The sequence below is a fragment of the Hyla sarda genome, unplaced genomic scaffold (genome assembly GCF_029499605.1).
Source record: "Hyla sarda isolate aHylSar1 unplaced genomic scaffold, aHylSar1.hap1 scaffold_768, whole genome shotgun sequence".
In the NCBI taxonomy this organism is placed as follows: Eukaryota; Metazoa; Chordata; class Amphibia; order Anura; family Hylidae; genus Hyla; species Hyla sarda.
The window spans coordinates 43,068-64,688 of NW_026610791.1; the positions used below are offsets into that span (position 1 = coordinate 43,068).

The 21,621-nt window shown below is 46.6% G+C and overlaps 9 non-coding genes and 1 pseudogene across 9 annotated transcripts; all 10 read left to right on the forward strand.

Annotated features, from left to right (window-relative positions):
• Nucleotides 1–464: 464 nt before the first annotated feature.
• Nucleotides 465–655, forward strand: LOC130345946 (U2 spliceosomal RNA). The gene has a single exon (XR_008884340.1). It is a non-coding gene; the product is annotated as a U2 spliceosomal RNA (small nuclear RNA).
• Nucleotides 656–2,747: 2,092 nt separating this feature from the next.
• On the forward strand, nt 2,748–2,938 carry LOC130345948 (U2 spliceosomal RNA). The gene has a single exon (XR_008884343.1). It is a non-coding gene; the product is annotated as a U2 spliceosomal RNA (small nuclear RNA).
• Nucleotides 2,939–5,040: 2,102 nt separating this feature from the next.
• Nucleotides 5,041–5,231, forward strand: LOC130345949 (U2 spliceosomal RNA). Its single transcript, XR_008884344.1, has one exon. It is a non-coding gene; the product is annotated as a U2 spliceosomal RNA (small nuclear RNA).
• Nucleotides 5,232–7,324: 2,093 nt separating this feature from the next.
• Nucleotides 7,325–7,515, forward strand: LOC130345950 (U2 spliceosomal RNA). Its single transcript, XR_008884345.1, has one exon. It is a non-coding gene; the product is annotated as a U2 spliceosomal RNA (small nuclear RNA).
• A 2,089-nt stretch (nt 7,516–9,604) lies between these two features.
• Nucleotides 9,605–9,795, forward strand: LOC130345951 (U2 spliceosomal RNA). The gene has a single exon (XR_008884346.1). It is a non-coding gene; the product is annotated as a U2 spliceosomal RNA (small nuclear RNA).
• Nucleotides 9,796–11,880: 2,085 nt separating this feature from the next.
• Nucleotides 11,881–12,071, forward strand: LOC130345953 (U2 spliceosomal RNA). The gene has a single exon (XR_008884347.1). It is a non-coding gene; the product is annotated as a U2 spliceosomal RNA (small nuclear RNA).
• A 2,091-nt stretch (nt 12,072–14,162) lies between these two features.
• Nucleotides 14,163–14,353, forward strand: LOC130345954 (U2 spliceosomal RNA). The gene has a single exon (XR_008884348.1). It is a non-coding gene; the product is annotated as a U2 spliceosomal RNA (small nuclear RNA).
• A 2,098-nt stretch (nt 14,354–16,451) lies between these two features.
• On the forward strand, nt 16,452–16,642 carry LOC130345955 (U2 spliceosomal RNA). Its single transcript, XR_008884349.1, has one exon. It is a non-coding gene; the product is annotated as a U2 spliceosomal RNA (small nuclear RNA).
• Nucleotides 16,643–18,733: 2,091 nt separating this feature from the next.
• Nucleotides 18,734–18,921, forward strand: LOC130345937 (U2 spliceosomal RNA). Its single transcript, XR_008884332.1, has one exon. It is a non-coding gene; the product is annotated as a U2 spliceosomal RNA (small nuclear RNA).
• Nucleotides 18,922–19,607: 686 nt separating this feature from the next.
• LOC130345929 (U2 spliceosomal RNA) lies at nt 19,608–19,788 on the forward strand (annotated as a pseudogene).
• The last annotated feature ends 1,833 nt before the right edge of the window (nt 19,789–21,621 follow it).

The following is a 21,621-nucleotide window of genomic DNA, read 5'->3' on the forward strand; positions in this document are numbered from 1 at the left end:
CATCACCGCCATAGGTTGTCAAATAACCCGGATTTAACCCACACAGGTAAGTCCAATGGGGTGCAGGCATGTCCTCTATGCTTACAGCTTCCCGTGGGTGTTGGTTTGATACCGTTTGGGGACAGCCAAGGAGGCATCTGCAGGCAACAAAGGTAGGTGTGTGCTTGTGTGTGTGTTTCCTATGCAGATCCTAAGCCCAGTGTCACATGCAAGTAGGAGGAGTAAGAAGGGTTCCTGGCAAATCCGGGTTATGGATTGCATTTAAAAAGGCCCCGTGGGAGTGCAATGGGCCCCTGTCTTGCTGCTTAGCAATAATGGTATGGGTTTAGGTTCTGCTGTGTGTACTGGTGGTTGACTGCCCCCCAGCCCAGATGTGCATGGAAAATTGTCTGGCAGCCTCCCTGACAGCAAGCAGTGATAGTGCCCATGAAGGGGACCTTGTTGGGCCCGCCCCTTTCACGGTTATCGCTTCTCGGCCTTTTGGCTAAGATCAAGTGTAGTATCTGTTCTTATCAGTTTAATATCTGATACGTCCCCTATCTGGGGACCATATATTAAATGGATTTTTGAGAACGGGGGCCGATTTCGAAGCTTGCTTCCGTCGCCCTATGCATTGACCCGATATGGCAGTATCTTCGGGTACAGTGCACCACCCCCTTACAGGGTTAAAAAGAAAGATTCCTACTTTCATTGCTACCTGCTTGCTGGCTAGCCAGCTAGCCAGCCCTGTGGGCCTTGCTGCTGCTGCAGCCAAAAAACAAAAGGTGGTGCTGCTGCTGCTTCTGCTGCTTCTGCTTCTGCTTGTGTCTGGCCCCTGTTGGAGCGTCCAGGCACAGGACTTCTGCTGCTGCTGACTAAATGGCCTCCTTAATTGGATCATTTGAGTAGCCAGCACACCTGTGCAGGTAGGGCATGACATGATAGGCAGCTGCCTTGATAGCGGGTGGGTGCTGAATGTTCCTAATTGACAAAATAAGATTAATGCTTATGAAGAAATATAAAATCTCATCCCTTCCCCAATATCGCGCCACACCCCTACCCCTTAATTCCCTGGTTGAACGTGATGGACATATGTCTTTTTTCGACCGTACTAACTATGTAACTATGTAACATAACATGGGGGGGGGGGGGGGGGGGTCTCCTGGCTGTTCACACAGGTGTGTCATTGCTGTACATTGACCATGCATTGCTTCTGTGGTATTGCAAAGGCAAAGACAAATGCTTCCAGCCATCCATTGCACTAATGGATTGGTCATCAGCTGGCTGTCTATGTCCCGCATCAATATAGACCAAAGTACAGAGGGTTAGGCTATGCTATTGTGCACCTACCTGATGCATCAGAAGGTGCGAGGCCCTTGCTAAATTCTGTGCACAGACTTTGAGATCTATGCTTTAGACTGTATCTAAACCTGCTCCAACATGGACTGACATTCTGGCCTACTTTCAGCCGATGCGACTTGTCTGTCGCTGAACAGTCGCTTTTTATGTATTCAGCACCTATGTATAATGTTGTAAAAATGCTCTAGAAGCTAAAGTCGCAGAAATGTCACACATATTTGGCCTGCAACTTTCTGTGCGACAAATTCAGACAGGAAAAATCAGTATAAATCCTTAGAAAATTATCCCCCAGTGTCTCCATCTGCTGGCGGTATTGAATAAGCATTGCTGCACTGATGGGGTATGCATTAGACGAAAAAAAAGAAGAAAAAGAAGAATAATACGCCCAGAAAAGAGGCGAAAAGGAGAAAAACGTAAAAAAACGTGAAAAAAAAGTAAGAGGAAGAGAAGGGAAAAAAAGGTGGAAATGGGTTTAAAAGTGATTTCGGCGGAGATATATATATATATATATATATATATATATATATATATATATATGCGCACACACACACATAGATATAAACGTATTCTCCGTTGAGATATTGCAGCCGCTGCTGTGTCCAGGCCCAGGAGCCTTAGCACTGTGCTGTGATGTCACTCAATACCACTGACATCACTAGGTGTAAACAACATCTCTCCTTTGCTGTGTATGTGACTATGGAGCTGTTTGGTGATGTCGTCTATTACGGCCTTCATAGAAGCAACAGGAGATTGTTGCATCCATCTTGAACCCTCAGAACTACAGTGCTATGATGTCACTCACTTCCACAGGCCTTGCAGAGTGTAAACAACAACAACCCAGCTTTGTTGTGTATGTAACCAAAGGGATTTGTGATGTCACCTAGAACCTTCACAGCAGCGACAGCTTTATGAGGAGCATCAGCACTGCTCTGCCTGAGCAGAACCATCACCGCCATAGGTTGTCAAATAACCCGGATTTAACCCACACAGGTAAGTCCAATGGGGTGCAGGCATGTCCTCTATGCTTACAGCTTCCCGTGGGTGTTGGTTTGATACCGTTTGGGGACAGCCAAGGAGGCATCTGCAGGCAACAAAGGTAGGTGTGTGCTTGTGTGTGTGTTTCCTATGCAGATCCTAAGCCCAGTGTCACATGCAAGTAGGAGGAGTAAGAAGGGTTCCTGGCAAATCCGGGTTATGGATTGCATTTAAAAAGGCCCCGTGGGAGTGCAATGGGCCCCTGTCTTGCTGCTTAGCAATAATGGTATGGGTTTAGGTTCTGCTGTGTGTACTGGTGGTTGACTGCCCCCCAGCCCAGAGTGTGCATGGAAAATTGTCTGGCAGCCTCCCTGACAGCAAGCAGTGATAGTGCCCATGAAGGGGACCTTGTTGGGCCCGCCCCTTTCACGGTTATCGCTTCTCGGCCTTTTGGCTAAGATCAAGTGTAGTATCTGTTCTTATCAGTTTAATATCTGATACGTCCCCTATCTGGGGACCATATATTAAATGGATTTTTGAGAACGGGGGCCGATTTCGAAGCTTGCTTCCGTCGCCCTATGCATTGACCCGATATGGCAGTATCTTCGGGTACAGTGCACCACCCCCTTACAGGGTTAAAAAGAAAGATTCCTACTTTCATTGCTACCTGCTTGCTGGCTAGCCAGCTAGCCAGCCCTGTGGGCCTTGCTGCTGCTGCAGCCAAAAAACAAAAGGTGGTGCTGCTGCTGCTTCTGCTGCTTCTGCTTCTGCTTGTGTCTGGCCCCTGTTGGAGCGTCCAGGCACAGGACTTCTGCTGCTGCTGACTAAATGGCCTCCTTAATTGGATCATTTGAGTAGCCAGCACACCTGTGCAGGTAGGGCATGACATGATAGGCAGCTGCCTTGATAGCGGGTGGGTGCTGAATGTTCCTAATTGACAAAATAAGATTAATGCTTATGAAGAAATATAAAATCTCATCCCTTCCCCAATATCGCGCCACACCCCTACCCCTTAATTCCCTGGTTGAACGTGATGGACATATGTCTTTTTTCGACCGTACTAACTATGTAACTATGTAACATAACATGGGGGGGGGGGGGGGGGGGGGTCTCCTGGCTGTTCACACAGGTGTGTCATTGCTGTACATTGACCATGCATTGCTTCTGTGGTATTGCAAAGGCAAAGACAAATGCTTCCAGCCATCCATTGCACTAATGGATTGGTCATCAGCTGGCTGTCTATGTCCCGCATCAATATAGACCAAAGTACAGAGGGTTAGGCTATGCTATTGTGCACCTACCTGATGCATCAGAAGGTGCGAGGCCCTTGCTAAATTCTGTGCACAGACTTTGAGATCTATGCTTTAGACTGTATCTAAACCTGCTCCAACATGGACTGACATTCTGGCCTACTTTCAGCCGATGCGACTTGTCTGTCGCTGAACAGTCGCTTTTTATGTATTCAGCACCTATGTATAATGTTGTAAAAATGCTCTAGAAGCTAAAGTCGCAGAAATGTCACACATATTTGGCCTGCAACTTTCTGTGCGACAAATTCAGACAGGAAAAATCAGTATAAATCCTTAGAAAATTATCCCCCAGTGTCTCCATCTGCTGGCGGTATTGAATAAGCATTGCTGCACTGATGGGGTATGCATTAGACGAAAAAAAAGAAGAAAAAGAAGAATAATACGCCCAGAAAAGAGGCGAAAAGGAGAAAAACGTAAAAAAACGTGAAAAAAAAGTAAGAGGAAGAGAAGGGAAAAAAAGGTGGAAATGGGTTTAAAAGTGATTTCGGCGGAGAAATATATATATATATATATATATATATATATATATATATATATATATATATGCGCACACACACAGATAGATATAAACGTATTCTCCGTTGAGATATTGCAGCCGCTGCTGTGTCCAGGCCCAGGAGCCTTAGCACTGTGCTGTGATGTCACTCAATACCACTGACATCACTAGGTGTAAACAACATCTCTCCTTTGCTGTGTATGTGACTATGGAGCTGTTTGGTGATGTCGTCTATTACGGCCTTCATAGAAGCAACAGGAGATTGTTGCATCCATCTTGAACCCTCAGAACTACAGTGCTATGATGTCACTCACTTCCACAGGCCTTGCAGAGTGTAAACAACAACAACCCAGCTTTGTTGTGTATGTAACCAAAGGGATTTGTGATGTCACCTAGAACCTTCACAGCAGCGACAGCTTTATGAGGAGCATCAGCACTGCTCTGCCTGAGCAGAACCATCACCGCCATAGGTTGTCAAATAACCCGGATTTAACCCACACAGGTAAGTCCAATGGGGTGCAGGCATGTCCTCTATGCTTACAGCTTCCCGTGGGTGTTGGTTTGATACCGTTTGGGGACAGCCAAGGAGGCATCTGCAGGCAACAAAGGTAGGTGTGTGCTTGTGTGTGTGTTTCCTATGCAGATCCTAAGCCCAGTGTCACATGCAAGTAGGAGGAGTAAGAAGGGTTCCTGGCAAATCCGGGTTATGGATTGCATTTAAAAAGGCCCCGTGGGAGTGCAATGGGCCCCTGTCTTGCTGCTTAGCAATAATGGTATGGGTTTAGGTTCTGCTGTGTGTACTGGTGGTTGACTGCCCCCCAGCCCAGAGTGTGCATGGAAAATTGTCTGGCAGCCTCCCTGACAGCAAGCAGTGATAGTGCCCATGAAGGGGACCTTGTTGGGCCCGCCCCTTTCACGGTTATCGCTTCTCGGCCTTTTGGCTAAGATCAAGTGTAGTATCTGTTCTTATCAGTTTAATATCTGATACGTCCCCTATCTGGGGACCATATATTAAATGGATTTTTGAGAACGGGGGCCGATTTCGAAGCTTGCTTCCGTCGCCCTATGCATTGACCCGATATGGCAGTATCTTCGGGTACAGTGCACCACCCCCTTACAGGGTTAAAAAGAAAGATTCCTACTTTCATTGCTACCTGCTTGCTGGCTAGCCAGCTAGCCAGCCCTGTGGGCCTTGCTGCTGCTGCAGCCAAAAAACAAAAGGTGGTGCTGCTGCTGCTTCTGCTGCTTCTGCTTCTGCTTGTGTCTGGCCCCTGTTGGAGCGTCCAGGCACAGGACTTCTGCTGCTGCTGACTAAATGGCCTCCTTAATTGGATCATTTGAGTAGCCAGCACACCTGTGCAGGTAGGGCATGACATGATAGGCAGCTGCCTTGATAGCGGGTGGGTGCTGAATGTTCCTAATTGACAAAATAAGATTAATGCTTATGAAGAAATATAAAATCTCATCCCTTCCCCAATATCGCGCCACACCCCTACCCCTTAATTCCCTGGTTGAACGTGATGGACATATGTCTTTTTTCGACCGTACTAACTATGTAACTATGTAACATAACATGGGGGGGGGGGGGGGGGGTCTCCTGGCTGTTCACACAGGTGTGTCATTGCTGTACATTGACCATGCATTGCTTCTGTGGTATTGCAAAGGCAAAGACAAATGCTTCCAGCCATCCATTGCACTAATGGATTGGTCATCAGCTGGCTGTCTATGTCCCGCATCAATATAGACCAAAGTACAGAGGGTTAGGCTATGCTATTGTGCACCTACCTGATGCATCAGAAGGTGCGAGGCCCTTGCTAAATTCTGTGCACAGACTTTGAGATCTATGCTTTAGACTGTATCTAAACCTGCTCCAACATGGACTGACATTCTGGCCTACTTTCAGCCGATGCGACTTGTCTGTCGCTGAACAGTCGCTTTTTATGTATTCAGCACCTATGTATAATGTTGTAAAAATGCTCTAGAAGCTAAAGTCGCAGAAATGTCACACATATTTGGCCTGCAACTTTCTGTGCGACAAATTCAGACAGGAAAAATCAGTATAAATCCTTAGAAAATTATCCCCCAGTGTCTCCATCTGCTGGCGGTATTGAATAAGCATTGCTGCACTGATGGGGTATGCATTAGACGAAAAAAAAGAAGAAAAAGAAGAATAATACGCCCAGAAAAGAGGCGAAAAGGAGAAAAACGTAAAAAAACGTGAAAAAAAAGTAAGAGGAAGAGAAGGGAAAAAAAGGTGGAAATGGGTTTAAAAGTGATTTCGGCGGAGAAATATATATATATATATATATATATATATATATATATATATATATGCGCACACACACACATAGATATAAACGTATTCTCCGTTGAGATATTGCAGCCGCTGCTGTGTCCAGGCCCAGGAGCCTTAGCACTGTGCTGTGATGTCACTCAATACCACTGACATCACTAGGTGTAAACAACATCTCTCCTTTGCTGTGTATGTGACTATGGAGCTGTTTGGTGATGTCGTCTATTACGGCCTTCATAGAAGCAACAGGAGATTGTTGCATCCATCTTGAACCCTCAGAACTACAGTGCTATGATGTCACTCACTTCCACAGGCCTTGCAGAGTGTAAACAACAACAACCCAGCTTTGTTGTGTATGTAACCAAAGGGATTTGTGATGTCACCTAGAACCTTCACAGCAGCGACAGCTTTATGAGGAGCATCAGCACTGCTCTGCCTGAGCAGAACCATCACCGCCATAGGTTGTCAAATAACCCGGATTTAACCCACACAGGTAAGTCCAATGGGGTGCAGGCATGTCCTCTATGCTTACAGCTTCCCGTGGGTGTTGGTTTGATACCGTTTGGGGACAGCCAAGGAGGCATCTGCAGGCAACAAAGGTAGGTGTGTGCTTGTGTGTGTGTTTCCTATGCAGATCCTAAGCCCAGTGTCACATGCAAGTAGGAGGAGTAAGAAGGGTTCCTGGCAAATCCGGGTTATGGATTGCATTTAAAAAGGCCCCGTGGGAGTGCAATGGGCCCCTGTCTTGCTGCTTAGCAATAATGGTATGGGTTTAGGTTCTGCTGTGTGTACTGGTGGTTGACTGCCCCCCAGCCCAGAGTGTGCATGGAAAATTGTCTGGCAGCCTCCCTGACAGCAAGCAGTGATAGTGCCCATGAAGGGGACCTTGTTGGGCCCGCCCCTTTCACGGTTATCGCTTCTCGGCCTTTTGGCTAAGATCAAGTGTAGTATCTGTTCTTATCAGTTTAATATCTGATACGTCCCCTATCTGGGGACCATATATTAAATGGATTTTTGAGAACGGGGGCCGATTTCGAAGCTTGCTTCCGTCGCCCTATGCATTGACCCGATATGGCAGTATCTTCGGGTACAGTGCACCACCCCCTTACAGGGTTAAAAAGAAAGATTCCTACTTTCATTGCTACCTGCTTGCTGGCTAGCCAGCTAGCCAGCCCTGTGGGCCTTGCTGCTGCTGCAGCCAAAAAACAAAAGGTGGTGCTGCTGCTGCTTCTGCTGCTTCTGCTTCTGCTTGTGTCTGGCCCCTGTTGGAGCGTCCAGGCACAGGACTTCTGCTGCTGCTGACTAAATGGCCTCCTTAATTGGATCATTTGAGTAGCCAGCACACCTGTGCAGGTAGGGCATGACATGATAGGCAGCTGCCTTGATAGCGGGTGGGTGCTGAATGTTCCTAATTGACAAAATAAGATTAATGCTTATGAAGAAATATAAAATCTCATCCCTTCCCCAATATCGCGCCACACCCCTACCCCTTAATTCCCTGGTTGAACGTGATGGACATATGTCTTTTTTCGACCGTACTAACTATGTAACTATGTAACATAACATGGGGGGGGGGGGGGTCTCCTGGCTGTTCACACAGGTGTGTCATTGCTGTACATTGACCATGCATTGCTTCTGTGGTATTGCAAAGGCAAAGACAAATGCTTCCAGCCATCCATTGCACTAATGGATTGGTCATCAGCTGGCTGTCTATGTCCCGCATCAATATAGACCAAAGTACAGAGGGTTAGGCTATGCTATTGTGCACCTACCTGATGCATCAGAAGGTGCGAGGCCCTTGCTAAATTCTGTGCACAGACTTTGAGATCTATGCTTTAGACTGTATCTAAACCTGCTCCAACATGGACTGACATTCTGGCCTACTTTCAGCCGATGCGACTTGTCTGTCGCTGAACAGTCGCTTTTTATGTATTCAGCACCTATGTATAATGTTGTAAAAATGCTCTAGAAGCTAAAGTCGCAGAAATGTCACACATATTTGGCCTGCAACTTTCTGTGCGACAAATTCAGACAGGAAAAATCAGTATAAATCCTTAGAAAATTATCCCCCAGTGTCTCCATCTGCTGGCGGTATTGAATAAGCATTGCTGCACTGATGGGGTATGCATTAGACGAAAAAAAAGAAGAAAAAGAAGAATAATACGCCCAGAAAAGAGGCGAAAAGGAGAAAAACGTAAAAAAACGTGAAAAAAAAGTAAGAGGAAGAGAAGGGAAAAAAAGGTGGAAATGGGTTTAAAAGTGATTTCGGCGGAGAAATATATATATATATATATATATATATATATATATATATATATATGCGCACACACACACATAGATATAAACGTATTCTCCGTTGAGATATTGCAGCCGCTGCTGTGTCCAGGCCCAGGAGCCTTAGCACTGTGCTGTGATGTCACTCAATACCACTGACATCACTAGGTGTAAACAACATCTCTCCTTTGCTGTGTATGTGACTATGGAGCTGTTTGGTGATGTCGTCTATTACGGCCTTCATAGAAGCAACAGGAGATTGTTGCATCCATCTTGAACCCTCAGAACTACAGTGCTATGATGTCACTCACTTCCACAGGCCTTGCAGAGTGTAAACAACAACAACCCAGCTTTGTTGTGTATGTAACCAAAGGGATTTGTGATGTCACCTAGAACCTTCACAGCAGCGACAGCTTTATGAGGAGCATCAGCACTGCTCTGCCTGAGCAGAACCATCACCGCCATAGGTTGTCAAATAACCCGGATTTAACCCACACAGGTAAGTCCAATGGGGTGCAGGCATGTCCTCTATGCTTACAGCTTCCCGTGGGTGTTGGTTTGATACCGTTTGGGGACAGCCAAGGAGGCATCTGCAGGCAACAAAGGTAGGTGTGTGCTTGTGTGTGTGTTTCCTATGCAGATCCTAAGCCCAGTGTCACATGCAAGTAGGAGGAGTAAGAAGGGTTCCTGGCAAATCCGGGTTATGGATTGCATTTAAAAAGGCCCCGTGGGAGTGCAATGGGCCCCTGTCTTGCTGCTTAGCAATAATGGTATGGGTTTAGGTTCTGCTGTGTGTACTGGTGGTTGACTGCCCCCCAGCCCAGAGTGTGCATGGAAAATTGTCTGGCAGCCTCCCTGACAGCAAGCAGTGATAGTGCCCATGAAGGGGACCTTGTTGGGCCCGCCCCTTTCACGGTTATCGCTTCTCGGCCTTTTGGCTAAGATCAAGTGTAGTATCTGTTCTTATCAGTTTAATATCTGATACGTCCCCTATCTGGGGACCATATATTAAATGGATTTTTGAGAACGGGGGCCGATTTCGAAGCTTGCTTCCGTCGCCCTATGCATTGACCCGATATGGCAGTATCTTCGGGTACAGTGCACCACCCCCTTACAGGGTTAAAAAGAAAGATTCCTACTTTCATTGCTACCTGCTTGCTGGCTAGCCAGCTAGCCAGCCCTGTGGGCCTTGCTGCTGCTGCAGCCAAAAAACAAAAGGTGGTGCTGCTGCTGCTTCTGCTGCTTCTGCTTCTGCTTGTGTCTGGCCCCTGTTGGAGCGTCCAGGCACAGGACTTCTGCTGCTGCTGACTAAATGGCCTCCTTAATTGGATCATTTGAGTAGCCAGCACACCTGTGCAGGTAGGGCATGACATGATAGGCAGCTGCCTTGATAGCGGGTGGGTGCTGAATGTTCCTAATTGACAAAATAAGATTAATGCTTATGAAGAAATATAAAATCTCATCCCTTCCCCAATATCGCGCCACACCCCTACCCCTTAATTCCCTGGTTGAACGTGATGGACATATGTCTTTTTTCGACCGTACTAACTATGTAACTATGTAACATAACATGGGGGGGGGGGGGTCTCCTGGCTGTTCACACAGGTGTGTCATTGCTGTACATTGACCATGCATTGCTTCTGTGGTATTGCAAAGGCAAAGACAAATGCTTCCAGCCATCCATTGCACTAATGGATTGGTCATCAGCTGGCTGTCTATGTCCCGCATCAATATAGACCAAAGTACAGAGGGTTAGGCTATGCTATTGTGCACCTACCTGATGCATCAGAAGGTGCGAGGCCCTTGCTAAATTCTGTGCACAGACTTTGAGATCTATGCTTTAGACTGTATCTAAACCTGCTCCAACATGGACTGACATTCTGGCCTACTTTCAGCCGATGCGACTTGTCTGTCGCTGAACAGTCGCTTTTTATGTATTCAGCACCTATGTATAATGTTGTAAAAATGCTCTAGAAGCTAAAGTCGCAGAAATGTCACACATATTTGGCCTGCAACTTTCTGTGCGACAAATTCAGACAGGAAAAATCAGTATAAATCCTTAGAAAATTATCCCCCAGTGTCTCCATCTGCTGGCGGTATTGAATAAGCATTGCTGCACTGATGGGGTATGCATTAGACGAAAAAAAAGAAGAAAAAGAAGAATAATACGCCCAGAAAAGAGGCGAAAAGGAGAAAAACGTAAAAAAACGTGAAAAAAAAGTAAGAGGAAGAGAAGGGAAAAAAAGGTGGAAATGGGTTTAAAAGTGATTTCGGCGGAGAATATATATATATATATATATATATATATATATATATATATATGCGCACACACACACATAGATATAAACGTATTCTCCGTTGAGATATTGCAGCCGCTGCTGTGTCCAGGCCCAGGAGCCTTAGCACTGTGCTGTGATGTCACTCAATACCACTGACATCACTAGGTGTAAACAACATCTCTCCTTTGCTGTGTATGTGACTATGGAGCTGTTTGGTGATGTCGTCTATTACGGCCTTCATAGAAGCAACAGGAGATTGTTGCATCCATCTTGAACCCTCAGAACTACAGTGCTATGATGTCACTCACTTCCACAGGCCTTGCAGAGTGTAAACAACAACAACCCAGCTTTGTTGTGTATGTAACCAAAGGGATTTGTGATGTCACCTAGAACCTTCACAGCAGCGACAGCTTTATGAGGAGCATCAGCACTGCTCTGCCTGAGCAGAACCATCACCGCCATAGGTTGTCAAATAACCCGGATTTAACCCACACAGGTAAGTCCAATGGGGTGCAGGCATGTCCTCTATGCTTACAGCTTCCCGTGGGTGTTGGTTTGATACCGTTTGGGGACAGCCAAGGAGGCATCTGCAGGCAACAAAGGTAGGTGTGTGCTTGTGTGTGTGTTTCCTATGCAGATCCTAAGCCCAGTGTCACATGCAAGTAGGAGGAGTAAGAAGGGTTCCTGGCAAATCCGGGTTATGGATTGCATTTAAAAAGGCCCCGTGGGAGTGCAATGGGCCCCTGTCTTGCTGCTTAGCAATAATGGTATGGGTTTAGGTTCTGCTGTGTGTACTGGTGGTTGACTGCCCCCCAGCCCAGAGTGTGCATGGAAAATTGTCTGGCAGCCTCCCTGACAGCAAGCAGTGATAGTGCCCATGAAGGGGACCTTGTTGGGCCCGCCCCTTTCACGGTTATCGCTTCTCGGCCTTTTGGCTAAGATCAAGTGTAGTATCTGTTCTTATCAGTTTAATATCTGATACGTCCCCTATCTGGGGACCATATATTAAATGGATTTTTGAGAACGGGGGCCGATTTCGAAGCTTGCTTCCGTCGCCCTATGCATTGACCCGATATGGCAGTATCTTCGGGTACAGTGCACCACCCCCTTACAGGGTTAAAAAGAAAGATTCCTACTTTCATTGCTACCTGCTTGCTGGCTAGCCAGCTAGCCAGCCCTGTGGGCCTTGCTGCTGCTGCAGCCAAAAAACAAAAGGTGGTGCTGCTGCTGCTTCTGCTGCTTCTGCTTCTGCTTGTGTCTGGCCCCTGTTGGAGCGTCCAGGCACAGGACTTCTGCTGCTGCTGACTAAATGGCCTCCTTAATTGGATCATTTGAGTAGCCAGCACACCTGTGCAGGTAGGGCATGACATGATAGGCAGCTGCCTTGATAGCGGGTGGGTGCTGAATGTTCCTAATTGACAAAATAAGATTAATGCTTATGAAGAAATATAAAATCTCATCCCTTCCCCAATATCGCGCCACACCCCTACCCCTTAATTCCCTGGTTGAACGTGATGGACATATGTCTTTTTTCGACCGTACTAACTATGTAACTATGTAACATAACATGGGGGGGGGGGGGGGGGGTCTCCTGGCTGTTCACACAGGTGTGTCATTGCTGTACATTGACCATGCATTGCTTCTGTGGTATTGCAAAGGCAAAGACAAATGCTTCCAGCCATCCATTGCACTAATGGATTGGTCATCAGCTGGCTGTCTATGTCCCGCATCAATATAGACCAAAGTACAGAGGGTTAGGCTATGCTATTGTGCACCTACCTGATGCATCAGAAGGTGCGAGGCCCTTGCTAAATTCTGTGCACAGACTTTGAGATCTATGCTTTAGACTGTATCTAAACCTGCTCCAACATGGACTGACATTCTGGCCTACTTTCAGCCGATGCGACTTGTCTGTCGCTGAACAGTCGCTTTTTATGTATTCAGCACCTATGTATAATGTTGTAAAAATGCTCTAGAAGCTAAAGTCGCAGAAATGTCACACATATTTGGCCTGCAACTTTCTGTGCGACAAATTCAGACAGGAAAAATCAGTATAAATCCTTAGAAAATTATCCCCCAGTGTCTCCATCTGCTGGCGGTATTGAATAAGCATTGCTGCACTGATGGGGTATGCATTAGACGAAAAAAAAGAAGAAAAAGAAGAATAATACGCCCAGAAAAGAGGCGAAAAGGAGAAAAACGTAAAAAAACGTGAAAAAAAAGTAAGAGGAAGAGAAGGGAAAAAAAGGTGGAAATGGGTTTAAAAGTGATTTCGGCGGAGAAATATATATATATATATATATATATATATATATATATATATATGCGCACACACACACATAGATATAAACGTATTCTCCGTTGAGATATTGCAGCCGCTGCTGTGTCCAGGCCCAGGAGCCTTAGCACTGTGCTGTGATGTCACTCAATACCACTGACATCACTAGGTGTAAACAACATCTCTCCTTTGCTGTGTATGTGACTATGGAGCTGTTTGGTGATGTCGTCTATTACGGCCTTCATAGAAGCAACAGGAGATTGTTGCATCCATCTTGAACCCTCAGAACTACAGTGCTATGATGTCACTCACTTCCACAGGCCTTGCAGAGTGTAAACAACAACAACCCAGCTTTGTTGTGTATGTAACCAAAGGGATTTGTGATGTCACCTAGAACCTTCACAGCAGCGACAGCTTTATGAGGAGCATCAGCACTGCTCTGCCTGAGCAGAACCATCACCGCCATAGGTTGTCAAATAACCCGGATTTAACCCACACAGGTAAGTCCAATGGGGTGCAGGCATGTCCTCTATGCTTACAGCTTCCCGTGGGTGTTGGTTTGATACCGTTTGGGGACAGCCAAGGAGGCATCTGCAGGCAACAAAGGTAGGTGTGTGCTTGTGTGTGTGTTTCCTATGCAGATCCTAAGCCCAGTGTCACATGCAAGTAGGAGGAGTAAGAAGGGTTCCTGGCAAATCCGGGTTATGGATTGCATTTAAAAAGGCCCCGTGGGAGTGCAATGGGCCCCTGTCTTGCTGCTTAGCAATAATGGTATGGGTTTAGGTTCTGCTGTGTGTACTGGTGGTTGACTGCCCCCCAGCCCAGAGTGTGCATGGAAAATTGTCTGGCAGCCTCCCTGACAGCAAGCAGTGATAGTGCCCATGAAGGGGACCTTGTTGGGCCCGCCCCTTTCACGGTTATCGCTTCTCGGCCTTTTGGCTAAGATCAAGTGTAGTATCTGTTCTTATCAGTTTAATATCTGATACGTCCCCTATCTGGGGACCATATATTAAATGGATTTTTGAGAACGGGGGCCGATTTCGAAGCTTGCTTCCGTCGCCCTATGCATTGACCCGATATGGCAGTATCTTCGGGTACAGTGCACCACCCCCTTACAGGGTTAAAAAGAAAGATTCCTACTTTCATTGCTACCTGCTTGCTGGCTAGCCAGCTAGCCAGCCCTGTGGGCCTTGCTGCTGCTGCAGCCAAAAAACAAAAGGTGGTGCTGCTGCTGCTTCTGCTGCTTCTGCTTCTGCTTGTGTCTGGCCCCTGTTGGAGCGTCCAGGCACAGGACTTCTGCTGCTGCTGACTAAATGGCCTCCTTAATTGGATCATTTGAGTAGCCAGCACACCTGTGCAGGTAGGGCATGACATGATAGGCAGCTGCCTTGATAGCGGGTGGGTGCTGAATGTTCCTAATTGACAAAATAAGATTAATGCTTATGAAGAAATATAAAATCTCATCCCTTCCCCAATATCGCGCCACACCCCTACCCCTTAATTCCCTGGTTGAACGTGATGGACATATGTCTTTTTTCGACCGTACTAACTATGTAACTATGTAACATAACATGGGGGGGGGGGGGGGGGTCTCCTGGCTGTTCACACAGGTGTGTCATTGCTGTACATTGACCATGCATTGCTTCTGTGGTATTGCAAAGGCAAAGACAAATGCTTCCAGCCATCCATTGCACTAATGGATTGGTCATCAGCTGGCTGTCTATGTCCCGCATCAATATAGACCAAAGTACAGAGGGTTAGGCTATGCTATTGTGCACCTACCTGATGCATCAGAAGGTGCGAGGCCCTTGCTAAATTCTGTGCACAGACTTTGAGATCTATGCTTTAGACTGTATCTAAACCTGCTCCAACATGGACTGACATTCTGGCCTACTTTCAGCCGATGCGACTTGTCTGTCGCTGAACAGTCGCTTTTTATGTATTCAGCACCTATGTATAATGTTGTAAAAATGCTCTAGAAGCTAAAGTCGCAGAAATGTCACACATATTTGGCCTGCAACTTTCTGTGCGACAAATTCAGACAGGAAAAATCAGTATAAATCCTTAGAAAATTATCCCCCAGTGTCTCCATCTGCTGGCGGTATTGAATAAGCATTGCTGCACTGATGGGGTATGCATTAGACGAAAAAAAAGAAGAAAAAGAAGAATAATACGCCCAGAAAAGAGGCGAAAAGGAGAAAAACGTAAAAAAACGTGAAAAAAAAGTAAGAGGAAGAGAAGGGAAAAAAAGGTGGAAATGGGTTTAAAAGTGATTTCGGCGGAGAAATATATATATATATATATATATATATATATATATATATATATATATATATGCGCACACACACACATAGATATAAACGTATTCTCCGTTGAGATATTGCAGCCGCTGCTGTGTCCAGGCCCAGGAGCCTTAGCACTGTGCTGTGATGTCACTCAATACCACTGACATCACTAGGTGTAAACAACATCTCTCCTTTGCTGTGTATGTGACTATGGAGCTGTTTGGTGATGTCGTCTATTACGGCCTTCATAGAAGCAACAGGAGATTGTTGCATCCATCTTGAACCCTCAGAACTACAGTGCTATGATGTCACTCACTTCCACAGGCCTTGCAGAGTGTAAACAACAACAACCCAGCTTTGTTGTGTATGTAACCAAAGGGATTTGTGATGTCACCTAGAACCTTCACAGCAGCGACAGCTTTATGAGGAGCATCAGCACTGCTCTGCCTGAGCAGAACCATCACCGCCATAGGTTGTCAAATAACCCGGATTTAACCCACACAGGTAAGTCCAATGGGGTGCAGGCATGTCCTCTATGCTTACAGCTTCCCGTGGGTGTTGGTTTGATACCGTTTGGGGACAGCCAAGGAGGCATCTGCAGGCAACAAAGGTAGGTGTGTGCTTGTGTGTGTGTTTCCTATGCAGATCCTAAGCCCAGTGTCACATGCAAGTAGGAGGAGTAAGAAGGGTTCCTGGCAAATCCGGGTTATGGATTGCATTTAAAAAGGCCCCGTGGGAGTGCAATGGGCCCCTGTCTTGCTGCTTAGCAATAATGGTATGGGTTTAGGTTCTGCTGTGTGTACTGGTGGTTGACTGCCCCCCAGCCCAGAGTGTGCATGGAAAATTGTCTGGCAGCCTCCCTGACAGCAAGCAGTGATAGTGCCCATGAAGGGGACCTTGTTGGGCCCGCCCCTTTCACGGTTATCGCTTCTCGGCCTTTTGGCTAAGATCAAGTGTAGTATCTGTTCTTATCAGTTTAATATCTGATACGTCCCCTATCTGGGGACCATATATTAAATGGATTTTTGAGAACGGGGGCCGATTTCGAAGCTTGCTTCCGTCGCCCTATGCATTGACCCGATATGGCAGTATCTTCGGGTACAGTGCACCACCCCCTTACAGGGTTAAAAAGAAAGATTCCTACTTTCATTGCTACCTGCTTGCTGGCTAGCCAGCTAGCCAGCCCTGTGGGCCTTGCTGCTGCTGCTGCAGCCAAAAAACAAAAGGTGGTGCTGCTGCTGCTTCTGCTGCTTCTGCTTCTGCTTGTGTCTGGCCCCTGTTGGAGCGTCCAGGCACAGGACTTCTGCTGCTGCTGACTAAATGGCCTCCTTAATTGGATCATTTGAGTAGCCAGCACACCTGTGCAGGTAGGGCATGACATGATAGGCAGCTGCCTTGATAGCGGGTGGGTGCTGAATGTTCCTAATTGACAAAATAAGATTAATGCTTATGAAGAAATATAAAATCTCATCCCTTCCCCAATATCGCGCCACACCCCTACCCCTTAATTCCCTGGTTGAACGTGATGGACATATGTCTTTTTTCGACCGTACTAACTATGTAACTATGTAACATAACATGGGGGGGGGGGGGTCTCCTGGCTGTTCACACAGGTGTGTCATTGCTGTACATTGACCATGCATTGCTTCTGTGGTATTGCAAAGGCAAAGACAAATGCTTCCAGCCATCCATTGCACTAATGGATTGGTCATCAGCTGGCTGTCTATGTCCCGCATCAATATAGACCAAAGTACAGAGGGTTAGGCTATGCTATTGTGCACCTACCTGATGCATCAGAAGGTGCGAGGCCCTTGCTAAATTCTGTGCACAGACTTTGAGATCTATGGTTTAGACTGTATCTAAACCTGCTCCAACATGGACTGACATTCTGGCCTACTTTCAGCCGATGCGACTTGTCTGTCGCTGAACAGTCGCTTTTTATGTATTCAGCACCTATGTATAATGTTGTAAAAATGCTCTAGAAGCTAAAGTCGCAGAAATGTCACACATATTTGGCCTGCAACTTTCTGTGCGACAAATTCAGACAGGAAAAATCAGTATAAATCCTTAGAAAATTATCCCCCAGTGTCTCCATCTGCTGGCGGTATTGAATAAGCATTGCTGCACTGATGGGGTATGCATTAGACGAAAAAAAAGAAGAAAAAGAAGAATAATACGCCCAGAAAAGAGGCGAAAAGGAGAAAAACGTAAAAAAACGTGAAAAAAAAGTAAGAGGAAGAGAAGGGAAAAAAAGGTGGAAATGGGTTTAAAAGTGATTTCGGCGGAGAAATATATATATATATATATATATATATATATATATATATATATATGCGCACACACACACATAGATATAAACGTATTCTCCATTGAGATATTGCAGCCGCTGCTGTGTCCAGGCCCAGGAGCCTTAGCACTGTGCTGTGATGTCACTCAATACCACTGACATCACTAGGTGTAAACAACATCTCTCCTTTGCTGTGTATGTGACTATGGAGCTGTTTGGTGATGTCGTCTATTACGGCCTTCATAGAAGCAACAGGAGATTGTTGCATCCATCTTGAACCCTCAGAACTACAGTGCTATGATGTCACTCACTTCCACAGGCCTTGCAGAGTGTAAACAACAACAACCCAGCTTTGTTGTGTATGTAACCAAAGGGATTTGTGATGTCACCTAGAACCTTCACAGCAGCGACAGCTTTATGAGGAGCATCAGCACTGCTCTGCCTGAGCAGAACCATCACCGCCATAGGTTGTCAAATAACCCGGATTTAACCCACACAGGTAAGTCCAATGGGGTGCAGGCATGTCCTCTATGCTTACAGCTTCCCGTGGGTGTTGGTTTGATACCGTTTGGGGACAGCCAAGGAGGCATCTGCAGGCAACAAAGGTAGGTGTGTGCTTGTGTGTGTGTTTCCTATGCAGATCCTAAGCCCAGTGTCACATGCAAGTAGGAGGAGTAAGAAGGGTTCCTGGCAAATCCGGGTTATGGATTGCATTTAAAAAGGCCCCGTGGGAGTGCAATGGGCCCCTGTCTTGCTGCTTAGCAATAATGGTATGGGTTTAGGTTCTGCTGTGTGTACTGGTGGTTGACTGCCCCCCAGCCCAGAGTGTGCATGGAAAATTGTCTGGCAGCCTCCCTGACAGCAAGCAGTGATAGTGCCCATGAAGGGGACCTTGTTGGGCCCGCCCCTTTCACGGTTATCGCTTCTCGGCCTTTTGGCTAAGATCAAGTGTAGTATCTGTTCTTATCAGTTTTTCATGCCGGTGGATAGTAACGCCGGTATGGGGCTGGTGGGGATGGGTGCTGCATGGAGGATGCAGGTGTACCAGGGCTTTCCGGGGCTGGTTCTGAGGAATCAGCTCGACGGCTGCCCCGATGTGACCTGTTCCCTCCGGGTCTCGCCATGAGGCTGAGAGGGTCTAGAGCCGAGGTACTTTTGTGCCTCGGGGAGTGGTGACCCCGAGGTGCCGAAACTCACTGGGAGGATAGACTCACTGAGTTGAAGCACGGGCACCATAATCTCTTCACCTTGTGGCACTCACCTCTTGATTCCCGGCCTTCTGGCTAGGATCAGAGAAATTTTTATAGATCCGGCCGGATGTCCGGGCAGTATATCTGCACACATTCACTTATTTATTTCTTTTTTGTCTCACTGTGTCACTTTTTGCGTGTTGTGTGTTCACAGGATTGGTCAGGATGCGGTAGCCCTTCTGGGTGTCCCTCCTGGCGGTCTAGGGGAGGTGTGTGTGGCCATTAGGTTCCGCACCTCCCTGCAAACACCCCGGGTACTCCTGCTTTGGCAGGGTACCTACCGTAATCGGCTCTGCGGGCAGATACCTTGGCTAACGCCAAGGGGGATGCCGGGAGCATTTGTGGTCCCCTAGTAGCTTCGGCGAAAAGGGACATCGAACCTGGAACCTCGCAGGTACCTTTTGGTCCGGAGGCGAAGGGTAAGGTTTGTTGGGGGGCCTCTCTCCTATCGGAGAAGGGCTTGCGATAGACCGCATCCTTTGTGCACGTTTTTTTAGTGTAACACGTTTGCACTTTTTCTTGCACTTTGGGTGAATCGAAAGCACGTTCCTCGGCTTTAGATAAAAAAAATCTGTTCTTATCAGTTTAATATCTGATACGTCCCCTATCTGGGGACCATATGTTAAATGGATTTTTGAGAACGGGGGCCGATTTCGAAGCTTGCTTCCGTCGCCCTATGCATTGACCCGATATGGCAGTATCTTCGGGTACAGTGCACCACCCCCTTACAGGGTTAAAAAGAAAGATTCCTACTTTCATTGCTACCTGCTTGCTGGCTAGCCAGCTAGCCAGCCCTGTGGGCCTTGCTGCTGCTGCAGCCAAAAAACAAAAGGTGGTGCTGCTGCTGCTTCTGCTGCTTCTGCTTCTGCTTGTGTCTGGCCCCTGTTGGAGCGTCCAGGCACAGGACTTCTGCTGCTGCTGACTAAATGGCCTCCTTAATTGGATCATTTGAGTAGCCAGCACACCTGTGCAGGTAGGGCATGACATGATAGGCAGCTGCCTTGATAGCGGGTGGGTGCTGAATGTTCCTAATTGACAAAATAAGATTAATGCTTATGAAGAAATATAAAATCTCATCCCTTCCCCAATATCGCGCCACACCCCTACCCCTTAATTCCCTGGTTGAACGTGATGGACATATGTCTTTTTTCGACCGTACTAACTATGTAACTATGTAACATAACATGGGGGGGGGGGGGGGGGGGGTCTCCTGGCTGTTCACACAGGTGTGTCATTGCTGTACATTGACCATGCATTGCTTCTGTGGTATTGCAAAGGCAAAGACAAATGCTTCCAGCCATCCATTGCACTAATGGATTGGTCATCAGCTGGCTGTCTATGTCCCGCATCAATATAGACCAAAGTACAGAGGGTTAGGCTATGCTATTGTGCACCTACCTGATGCATCAGAAGGTGCGAGGCCCTTGCTAAATTCTGTGCACAGACTTTGAGATCTATGCTTTAGACTGTATCTAAACCTGCTCCAACATGGACTGACATTCTGGCCTACTTTCAGCCGATGCGACTTGTCTGTCGCTGAACAGTCGCTTTTTATGTATTCAGCACCTATGTATAATGTTGTAAAAATGCTCTAGAAGCTAAAGTCGCAGAAATGTCACACATATTTGGCCTGCAACTTTCTGTGCGACAAATTCAGACAGGAAAAATCAGTATAAATCCTTAGAAAATTATCCCCCAGTGTCTCCATCTGCTGGCGGTATTGAATAAGCATTGCTGCACTGATGGGGTATGCATTAGACGAAAAAAAAGAAGAAAAAGAAGAATAATACGCCAAGAAAAGAGGCGAAAAGGAGAAAAACGTAAAAAAACGTGAAAAAAAAGTAAGAGGAAGAGAAGGGAAAAAAAGGTGGAAATGGGTTTAAAAGTGATTTCGGCGGAGAAATATATATATATATATATATATATATATATATATATATATATATATATATGCGCACACACACACATAGATATAAACGTATTCTCCGTTGAGATATTGCAGCCGCTGCTGTGTCCAGGCCCAGGAGCCTTAGCACTGTGCTGTGATGTCACTCAATACCACTGACATCACTAGGTGTAAACAACATCTCTCCTTTGCTGTGTATGTGACTATGGAGCTGTTTGGTGATGTCGTCTATTACGGCCTTCATAGAAGCAACAGGAGATTGTTGCATCCATCTTGAACCCTCAGAACTACAGTGCTATGATGTCACTCACTTCCACAGGCCTTGCAGAGTGTAAACAACAACAACCCAGCTTTGTTGTGTATGTAACCAAAGGGATTTGTGATGTCACCTAGAACCTTCACAGCAGCGACAGCTTTATGAGGAGCATCAGCACTGCTCTGCCTGAGCAGAACCATCACCGCCATAGGTTGTCAAATAACCCGGATTTAACCCACACAGGTAAGTCCAATGGGGTGCAGGCATGTCCTCTATGCTTACAGCTTCCCGTGGGTGTTGGTTTGATACCGTTTGGGGACAGCCAAGGAGGCATCTGCAGGCAACAAAGGTAGGTGTGTGCTTGTGTGTGTGTTTCCTATGCAGATCCTAAGCC